Genomic DNA, 10,000 nt, shown 5'->3' on the forward strand with positions numbered 1-10,000 from the left:
AAGCAAAATGTAAATACAGCAAAATAATCTAACCCACACACACAAAAAAAAGTTGTAAATTTGGTAGAATAAAGAAAATAAAAAAAGCAAATTGAGTCGTACTGAGCGCAAAGAAAATTAATTGGCTCAAATAGGATGTAAAACAGAGGCATAGTGGACGCGAGGATAAAAAGAGAGAAAGAAAAAAGAGGCAACCTGGATAGCATTTTTTTTTATTGTGAGGAGACGAATATTAGGAAGAAAAAACAGATGTGAGAGAGAATAAAATAGAATTAGCAAGCGGAGAATTCGGGAAGAACTGTATCGAATCAATTTTGTTAGTAAAAATGCAGTTTATATTAGAGGGAGATGTGGTAGATAAATAGATAGATAAAAGTAGATATACAGGCAGATAGATAGATCGATAGAAAGAGAGAGAGAGAGAGAGAGAAACAGACAAACAATCAAACAAAAAGAATAAAGAGAAACAAACACCATATATACCAAACACCCCCATCCTACACAAACAAACAAACAAACACAAACACTACCACAGACACAAACACACACACACACACACACACACACACGCGCACACACACACACACACACACACACACACACACACACACACACACACACACACACACACACACACACACACACACACACACACACACACACACACACACACAAACAAACCCCCCCTCCCCCCTCACTCCCCCACCCACCCCCGACCCCACACAAAGGATTCTTCCACGCCCACACAACAGCAACCCAGCATAATGCTTTTCACACTTACGTCACGCCCACAACGAGCAGATGTATGAGCGTCTTTCCACCTCTTGGACTTGGAGGAGAAAAGGCGTTTCGTGTCCTGTGTTTGCGGGCGGTGGGCGGGCCATGCGTCTCCATTTGGCTGCTCGCTTGGGCTGCTTTTGTTGAAGGGGATGGGACGGGCGGGGCTTGATATAGAAGAGACTTGTGTTTTTTTATTATTTTAATTTTTATTCTTGTTTTTTTTTTTGGGGGGGGAGGGGGGTTGTACTTGTTTTTTTGTACTTGTTATTTATTTTCATTATTTATTTTATTTTATTTATTTTGTTATTATTATTTTTTTTTTTGGGGGGGGGTTGTACTTGTTATTTGTTGTACTTGTTATTATTTTTTTTGGGGGGGGCTGTATTTGTTATCTTTCGTGTGTTCTATCGTTCCTTTATTATTCTTTATATTTTTTCCTCATTTTCGTCCACGGCTTTTAATGTATTCATTTCTTTATTATTATAGTTATTATATTTTTGTGTGAATTCTATTCTTCAGCCTTTTGTCTTTTATTGCGTTTATTTATTGATATTGTTCTTTCTGGTGATTTTAAACTCCTGTATTTTATAGTTTTTATATTATCTTTTTTTCACCGTTTATCCTATTATTTCTCTTCTCTTCTTCCTTTAATTTCTCTTCCTCCATACTTTTAATTATTTGATTCAATAGTTTCCTTTTATTTTCGATTTCCCCGTCTTTTGCAATTATTGTTTCACGTAAATTATTTGTTTTTATGCCCACTAGTATTGATGCCTGCTTTAACATAAAAAAATGAACGAAAAATAACGAAATAGCCGACCCCCCCCCAAAAAAAAAAAAAAAAAAAAGAAATAGATGGGAATAAATAGATAAATGATTGAAAATAATCTAATCCATAAAAAAATCCTTTAACAAATGTTAGCTTTTTCTCTTTATTTATTTATTTTTTTTTATCATGTAACATTTTTTATATATTGTATTTTAACCATTCCTTTGATGTCCATCAGACCTGGTGTGCGTTTATGCAACAAGCACTAAAATGGCACTTAAAAAAAAAAAAAAAAAAAAAAAATTAGGGATGAAAGACGCTTATGTATTGTGTGCTCTATCTCTCTTCCTCTCTCTTCCTCCTCCTGCTTGTAGTTTACCTCTCTACCTCATTCACTCTCTCTCTCTCTCTCTCTCTCTCTCTCTCTCTCTCTCTCTCTCTCTCTCTCTCTCTCTCTCTCTCTCTCTCTCTCTCTCTCTCTCTCTCTCTCTCTTTCTCTCTCTCTCTCTCTCTCTCTCTCTCTCTCTCTCTCTCTCTCTCTCTCTCTCTACTTCTCTCTCGCTTCCTCTCTCTCTCTCTCTCTCTCTCTCTCTCTCTCTCTCTCTCTCTCTCTCTCTCTCTCTCTCTCTCTCTCTCTCTCTCTCTCTCTCTCTCTCTCTCTCCCTTTCTCCCTCCCCTCCTCATTCCCCCTCTCCTTCCCCCTCTCCTTCCCTCTCTCCTTCCCCCTCTCCTTCCCTCTCTCCCTCCCTCTCTCCCTCCCTGTCTCCCTCCCTCTTTCCCACTCCCCCATCCCACACACAAAGGAGTATTGCAACACAGCTTACTTTGAGTGCTTTTCCGTCAAAGTCATTCGATAATTGTTATTGCAAAAGCATTAACTGATAAACGTGTGATCTTGGTATTCCTTTTATGATTCGTAACTGCGCGGCTGTATGGAAGCTGCAAGTGATGATTGTTTATTTAAAGTGTGTGCGTGTGTAGGTGTGTGTGTATATATATATATATATATATATATATATATATATATATATATATATATATATATATATATATATATGTATGTATGTGTGTGTGTGTGTGTGTGTGTGTGTGTGTGTGTGTGTGTGTGTGTGTGGAAATGTGTGCGTGAATGTGTTCATCAAAGCGTTTTTTTTCTGTCGCCGCTTTTCTCGTTTTCTTTTTTCCTTTATTATCTTCCTGTCTTTCCTCTCATTCCCGTTTCCTTCACCCCCTCCCTTTAACCTCTTTATCCTTTCTCCTTTATTCACTCTCTCTTCACCTATTTTTTCTTCTTCCTTTCCTTCCCTATTTCCTTATTTCTCTTCATTTGTCCACTCTCTCTTTCTCTCATTCTCCCCTTGACTCATTATTCCTTTATTATCCACCTGTCGTTCCCCTCTCTTTCCCCTCTCTTCTGTCTCTCTTCTATGTCTCTCATTCCTCTTCATGACTCCTACTCCTTCTCCCTTTCATCACTTTCTCCCCACTTTTATTTCATTTTCTAACCATAAATGTCTGCAAGAGATGATAATAAATCATTTTAGAAATAGAAAACCCGTAGAAGCGTAACAGATGAAGATAAATGGAGAAGAGGAGGAGGGGAGAAAAAAGAGAAACAGAACTAAAGATGAAGCGATTGGTGATTTTTTGTTTGTTTACGAATGAAGGGAATCGGAGAAAGGAACGAAAATAGAATATTATGGTAGCGAGATGAGACGAAAATGGATAAATAAAAAGAAAACATTTGATAAATGAATGAGAGTAAAAGGCAAACACGATGAAATACAGATGGGAGACGGGGAAGGAGAAATGAGAGGAGGAGGAAGAGGAGAAGGAGAAACAGACTAGACAGACACACAAGCCGAAGGGAGAGAAGGAGAACAGGAGGAAGATGATAAACGGGAGGCAAATATTAAGAATATTAAGACGACAAAAGACGGGAAAGGAGAAATAATAGAATAATAGAAGAGACGGGGAAGGAAGAGGAAGAGAAGAAATAAGAAACAAACCAAGACGAAGAGAGAGAAGGGGAAAAGGAGGAAGATGATAAACCGGAGGCAAATATTAAGACGACAGATTGACAAAATGACTGACACGTGTTTATTATAGCGCAGCATCAACACCTCCATTTGCTCGTCTGAAGCTGCCATATCGGGGTTTCTTCTTTCAACATTCATCTTCCATTTTCCATTATCGTCTATTGCGCACGTGCTCTCTTGTTATTGTTTTCTCTTTGCTTCTTCTTCTTCGTCTTGCTGCTTTTCTTTTGTGTTGTTACTGTTGCTGTTCGTTTTTTTTTATTGATTCTTTTTTCTTGTTCCTCTTTTCATTTGTTGTTCTATCTGCTCTTCCTCTTTTTCTTCTTCTTCTCCTTCCTCTCATTATTACTTCTTTTTACTTCTTTCTTGTTTCATCACTCATCCCTCCCCGCTTCTCTTTATCCCTCCCACCCTTCTCTCCAAAACCTCCCTCCCTCCTTTTCCCCCTCCCTTACCCTCCTCTTCCCTCCCCTCCCCATCCCCCTTCTCCCCCCTCCCCCCATCCTTCTTCCCTCACCTGACCTTACCCTACCCCGGCAACACGGCGAATCGCGAAAGGTCAAAAGGTCACATTTCCGGGATGAGGCAGACTGGTGCGTGTTCCTGACCTTTCCGTGGTTCCGATAGGCAAGGCATATGTCGCGGCCTGAATTCTGCGTCAGTGGGTCTTGAATAGTACATAAGGCCTTGGACACCTTTTCGGGGATGAGTCCGAGTCCGATTGGAGTGAGGATTCGCGTTTGATATGAGATTAATTGAAGATAGGGATGGATGAATCTCGTTGGTGAGAAGATAGTGTTGGGATTGAATTGGGATATAGTATTATGAATATACTATTAAATTGGGATATGCTATTAAGAATTTACTATCAAATTGGGATAGAGTATTGAGGTTATACTTTTAAATTGGGATATACTATTAAATTGGGATATACTATTAAGAATATACTATTAAATTGGGATACACTAAAAACAACATACTATTAAATTAGGGTATAATATTAAGAATATACTATTGAAGTGGGATATACTATTAAAGATATACTATTGGGACTGAACAGGATGCTAACCGATAATGATAACGGTATATGAATTAATATGGAGTTTAGTTGGAAAGATGATGGATGTGGTAATTAAGACCGGTAATAAATGATATATCATTAACTTATGAAGAATGTAGAGGATATAGATACGTAAACTCAGTGATCTTGGAAGTCGAGGGCTAGTCTGAGTTCAGATTTTTTTCCCTCAAAGGCAAAAGTTTGGCGTTGTAAAACTCAAGCTCCTGTGGACGAGCGGACTTTAAAATCCAAGTTGGGATCAGGAACCGAAAAAGGGACCTGTACTTGGTGATTACTTGGACTCGGTGGCCAGAGGGAGAGAGAGGGGGGGAGGGAGGGAGGGAGGAGAGGGGAGAGAGGAAGGGAGGGAGGGAGGGAGAGAGGGGAGAGAGGGAGAGGAGGGAGGAGGTGGGAGGGAGGGAGATGTCTGCAGGATACGTCGTTTGGGCTGAAACGAATTTCTTACGTTAAATCGACTCTTATCGTGACTCTTTTCATTTATTTATTCATTTGTTTTACTTTTTTTTTATTCTCACACATATGAACATACACATAAACACACACACACACACACACACACACACACACACACACACACACACACACACACACACACACACACACACACACACACACACACACACACACACACACACACACACACACACACACACACATACACCTGCACACACACACATATATATATACATGTGTGTGTGTGTGTGTGTGACTTGAGGGAGGAAACCCCAGTGTGCCGAGACATCGTCGTCACTAAGGTCTCACGAGATGCCAATCAGCGCTTGTGAACTGACATCATGACGACGACGAGTATCATGATGACTGTTCACATGCCGACCGTGTCAGTGTTTATCGTAAAATGTCGTTCAATATTTCTAAAAAAAATAGAGAAAAATTGTCCAGACAGATATGAAGAGGAAGACCCGGTACCCGAAAGGTTACCTGTGAATTATTTCTATTCTTGCCTCCACCTCTCTCTCTCTCCTCTCTCCTCGCTGCCACTCCCACCTCCGTTCTCCCTCTCTCCTCTATCGGTCTTCCTGTCTTGCTTCCTCTCTCTTTGTTTCCTTCATTCTTCTTTTGGTTTTTGTTCATCCTTCCTTCTCTTCTTCCTCACTCCCCAGAGCTTTCTCCCTTCCTCATCCTTTCCTCCATCACTCTTTTGGCCTTTTCCTTCTCCTTTTCCTCTCCTCCATCAGTCTTTTGGCCTTTTTCTTTCCCTCTTCCTCTCCTTCATCAGTCTTTTGGCCTTTTCCTTCTCCCTTCCTCTCCTCCATCTCTCTTTTAGCCTCTCTCCCTCCTCCTTCCTCTCCTCCATCTCTCTTTTGGTCTTTCTTCCTTCTCCTTCCTCTCTCTTTTAGCCTTTCTCCCTCCCCTTCCTCTCCTCCACCTCTCTTTTAGCCTCTCTCCCTCCTCCTTCCTCTCCTCCATCTCTCTTTTAGCCTTTCTCTCTCCCCTTCCTCTCCTCCATCAGCCCTTCTCCCTCCTTCTTCCTCTCCTCCTCCTCTCTCTAGGCCTTTTCCTTCCCCTTCCTCTCCTCCATCAGCCTCTCTCCCTCCTCCTTCCTCTCCTCCACCACTCGCCTGCTCGTATTACACCTCAACCCGACTCTCCAGCGCTCCGTGTTAATCCACACTCGCTCCTTTATTTTAAGGCTTTGTTTTAATTCATCTTTATTTCAAGTTTTTCCATCTTTTCTCTTTGGTTATTTTTTTTTATCTTTGTTTCTCTTGTTCTGTGGATTATTTTGTTGTAGTTTTTCGTCATTGTTATGAGGCTTATTCATATCCTTCTTCGATATCGTCTTCATTTTCATGTTCTCTTTATCTCCTCTATTATCCATCTACTCCTCTTCCTTTGCCTCTCTTGTACCAACGTAACCCGTGGCAACGCCTTCGTCTTATCATTTTGATTATTTCCCTTTTCTCCTCCTCCCTCTCCCTTCTACTCCAGCCCCTTCCTCTCCCCTCCTCTTTTTCACCTACCTTTCCCCTCTTCTTCTTCACCTCCATCTCCCCTCTTCTCCTTCTCTCTTTCTCTCCCCTCTTCTTCTTCCCCTTCCTCGCCCCTTTTCTTCTTCCCCTCCCACTTTCCCCTCTTCTCCCCCCACATAAACTCTTCTCCCTACTCTCCAACCACACTCCCCTTTCCCCCCGTATACAGCCTCTAGTTTTCTCCCCAAACCACTTACACCTCCCCACCTTCCACCCCCCTCCACTCCCACCACACGCCCCCTCCCCCTCCTTCTCCAACGCCCCCCCTCCTTCTCCAACAACCCCCTCTCCCTCCTTCTCCAACGCCCCCCTCTCCCTCCTTCTCCAACGCCCCCCTCTCCCTCCTTCTCCAACGCGCCCCTCTCCCTCCTTCTCCAACGCGCCCCTCTCCCTCCTTCTCCAACGTCCTCCTTTTCCCTCGACTCCCCTGTTTGATGGTAAGTGGTCGAGTCACCTTAACGCCGGAGGACCAGCACCTAAACCCGAGATTAGGTGACTAGAGCTGCGACGTTCCGCTACTCAAGACGTCTTTGGGGTGGGGGGAGGGGGTGTAGGAAGGGGAGGGGGAGTGGGCGGATTTGGGTGTGTGTGGGGTGGGGTGGGGATGGGGGGGGGGGAGGAAGGCGTTTGGGTATGAAGTGTTGAGGATGGAAGTGGGGAGATGGGGCTGGATTGTTGGAGGAAGCGTGGACTGTTGGGGATGGGGTTGGAGGCATTTGGGTAAAGAATCTCAAGGAAAGCAAGAAGGATGAGAGGATTTTGGGCTATAGGTAGCTAGAAAGAAATGTAGATTAAGGACAAATTGATGGGATTTTTTTTTTTTTTGGTTGACAATGGACAACAAAGAAAAAATTCAGGTTGAGCTCGATTGACAAGGAAATTCACGGTCGAGGGCGGCATTTGAGGACAATCTATGGCTGAGGACAGCTAATGAGGACAATTTAGGATTGAGGACAGCTTTTAGGGACAATCTTGGGTTGAGATGATGAGGAAAATTTAGGGCTGAGGACAGCAGGCGAGGACCATATCCATATAGGGTTGAGGAGAGCAACCTCTTCTTCTTCCCCTCCCTCTCCCCTCCTTCCCCTCCCTCTCCCCTCCTTCCCCTCCTTCCCTTCCCTCTCCCCTCTTCTCCCCCACATAAACTCCTCTCCCTACTCCCCAACCACACTCCCCTTTTCCTCCCGTGTACAGCCTCCAGTTTTCTCCCCAAACCACTTACATTTAAGGTGAGGACCATATAAGGTTGAGGAGAGCTGGTGAGGACAGCTGGCAAAGAAAAACATAGGATTGATAACAGCTGATGAAGACAATGTCAAGCGAAGTCAATAAGAGAATAAAAAAAAAAAAAAAAAAAACTGATGAAGACGATTTCTGACAAAGTAGATATGCGAATAAAATTTAGCCAACGAAGAGAATTTCTAACGAGCTTGATACAGGAATAAAACATCTAACGAAGACAATTTAGGGTTAAGGGCAGATAGCGAGGACAAATAAGGGGTTATAGGCGAGAAATCTAGGACACAGAGGCTTAGGTGAAGCTTAACCTGCTCCTCCACCCCAATTCCTCCGAGGGCTTGGAAAGGACGACTGCCAGATGCTAACGGCAAGTGAACAAACAAAAAACACTCTTCATATTGATTGATATAACATGGGATAATTACATACGGCTACGACAGTGTGATCGATGCTGATAATGAATATATTAATGATGATCCAGGTAAAGACGAATTAATGGATAGAAAGTATGACATGACACTTTCTATTAAATTCGATCTCGTTTGATCTTCTCGGGGTTAATATATTCATAAACATTAGTATATATAGACATGAAAAGAAAAACAGACTAATAAATAGATAGACTTGAAAAGAAAGACAGATGAATAGATAGACATGAAAAGACAGACAGGCAGGTGGATATATAGACATGAAAAGACAAATAGACATGAACATATAGACGGATAAATAGGTATAGGGCATGAAGACTAAACGAGAGGAATGGAATAAAGAAAGATTATACGGGAAAAAAGGACAGAAAAGGAGAGAAGATGGGGATAAGGATAGAGGGCGAAAGAAGGAAGGAAAGCTTAAAAAGGCGACAAAACGAGAGAAACGAAATAAAGAGAGATAGAAATATAAGGGAGAGGATGGGAAAAAAGGCGATGGAGAGAGAGTAAGGGGAATAGGGAAGAGGGGAAGGGGAAGGTAAGAGGAAGCTTATTAAGGAAGGAGGGAGAAAGAGGTAGAAAGCAAAAACAACAGAAACGAAATAAAGAGAGAAGGAAATATACGAAAGAAAATAGAAGGAAAGACAACGGGGAAGAAGAGGGTATTAAGAGAAAAATTGAGAAGGAAAAGCGAAGATAAAAGGAAGATTAAAAGAAAAGATGTGACCCACAGGAAGAAGGAAGAAAGGAACAGAAGACAAAAACAAGAGAAACAAAATAGAGAGAAGGAAATAAACGGGAGAGAAAGGGAGAAATAGACAACGAGGAAGAGAGGGGAAAAGGGAGGAGGGAAACTGAAGATAAAAGGAAGCTTAAGAAGGAGAGATGTGACCCACATTAAGGAGGGAGATAGGAACAGAAGACAAAAACGCAAAAGACAAAACAAAATAGAAGGAAACACACGGGAGAGAAAGGGAGAAAAAGACAACGGGGAAGAAGAGAGTATTAAGGGGAAAGGGGAGGAGGGGAAGGGGGAAGTAAAAGGACGCTTATTAAGGAGAGATGTGACCAACAGGAAGCCGTCCCTAGATTTAGTACTTGTTTGTTTCTTTGTCTTGGAGCGCCCCTGAGGGATGGCAGAAGTTAGTGAGGCGTGGCCAACACGATGACAAATGCGTGAGACAGGGAAAGGGGAAAAGAAGGAGGAAGGATGGGGAATAAAAGGGAGGAAAGGGTTGCTGTGTTTCCTTTGTGTGTAAGAAAGAGAGAGAGAGAGGCAGAGAGAGCGCGTAAGAGCGAGAGAGAGAGAGAGAGAGAGTGAGAGAGAGAGAGAGAGAGAGAGAGAGAGAGAGAGAGAGAGAGAGAGAGAGAGAGAGAGAGAGAGAGAGAGAGAGAGAGAGAGAGAGAGAGAGAAAGAGCGCAAGAGCGATATATATATATATATATATATATATATATATATATATATATATATATATATATATATATATATATATATATATATACAGAGAGAGAGAGAGAGAGAGAGAGAGAGAGAGAGAGAGAGAGAGAGAGAGAGAGAGAGAGAGAGAGAGAGAGAGAGAGAGAGAGCAAGAGCGAGAGAGAGAAAATTCAGGTAAATTTACTCGCCACGCCGCCACAACAAAAAGCGCACATTCCCTTTTTTAGATTAC

The 10,000-nt window shown here is 42.3% G+C and overlaps 1 protein-coding gene across 3 annotated transcripts in view; it reads left to right on the forward strand.

The window, feature by feature from the left end:
* SK (small conductance calcium-activated potassium channel) overlaps positions 1–10,000 on the forward strand; it is a 910,124-nt gene that overhangs the window by 713,234 nt on the left and 186,890 nt on the right. The window lies entirely within an intron of this gene.

Source organism: Penaeus vannamei, chromosome 29, assembly GCF_042767895.1.
Source record: "Penaeus vannamei isolate JL-2024 chromosome 29, ASM4276789v1, whole genome shotgun sequence".
In the NCBI taxonomy this organism is placed as follows: domain Eukaryota; kingdom Metazoa; phylum Arthropoda; class Malacostraca; order Decapoda; family Penaeidae; genus Penaeus; species Penaeus vannamei.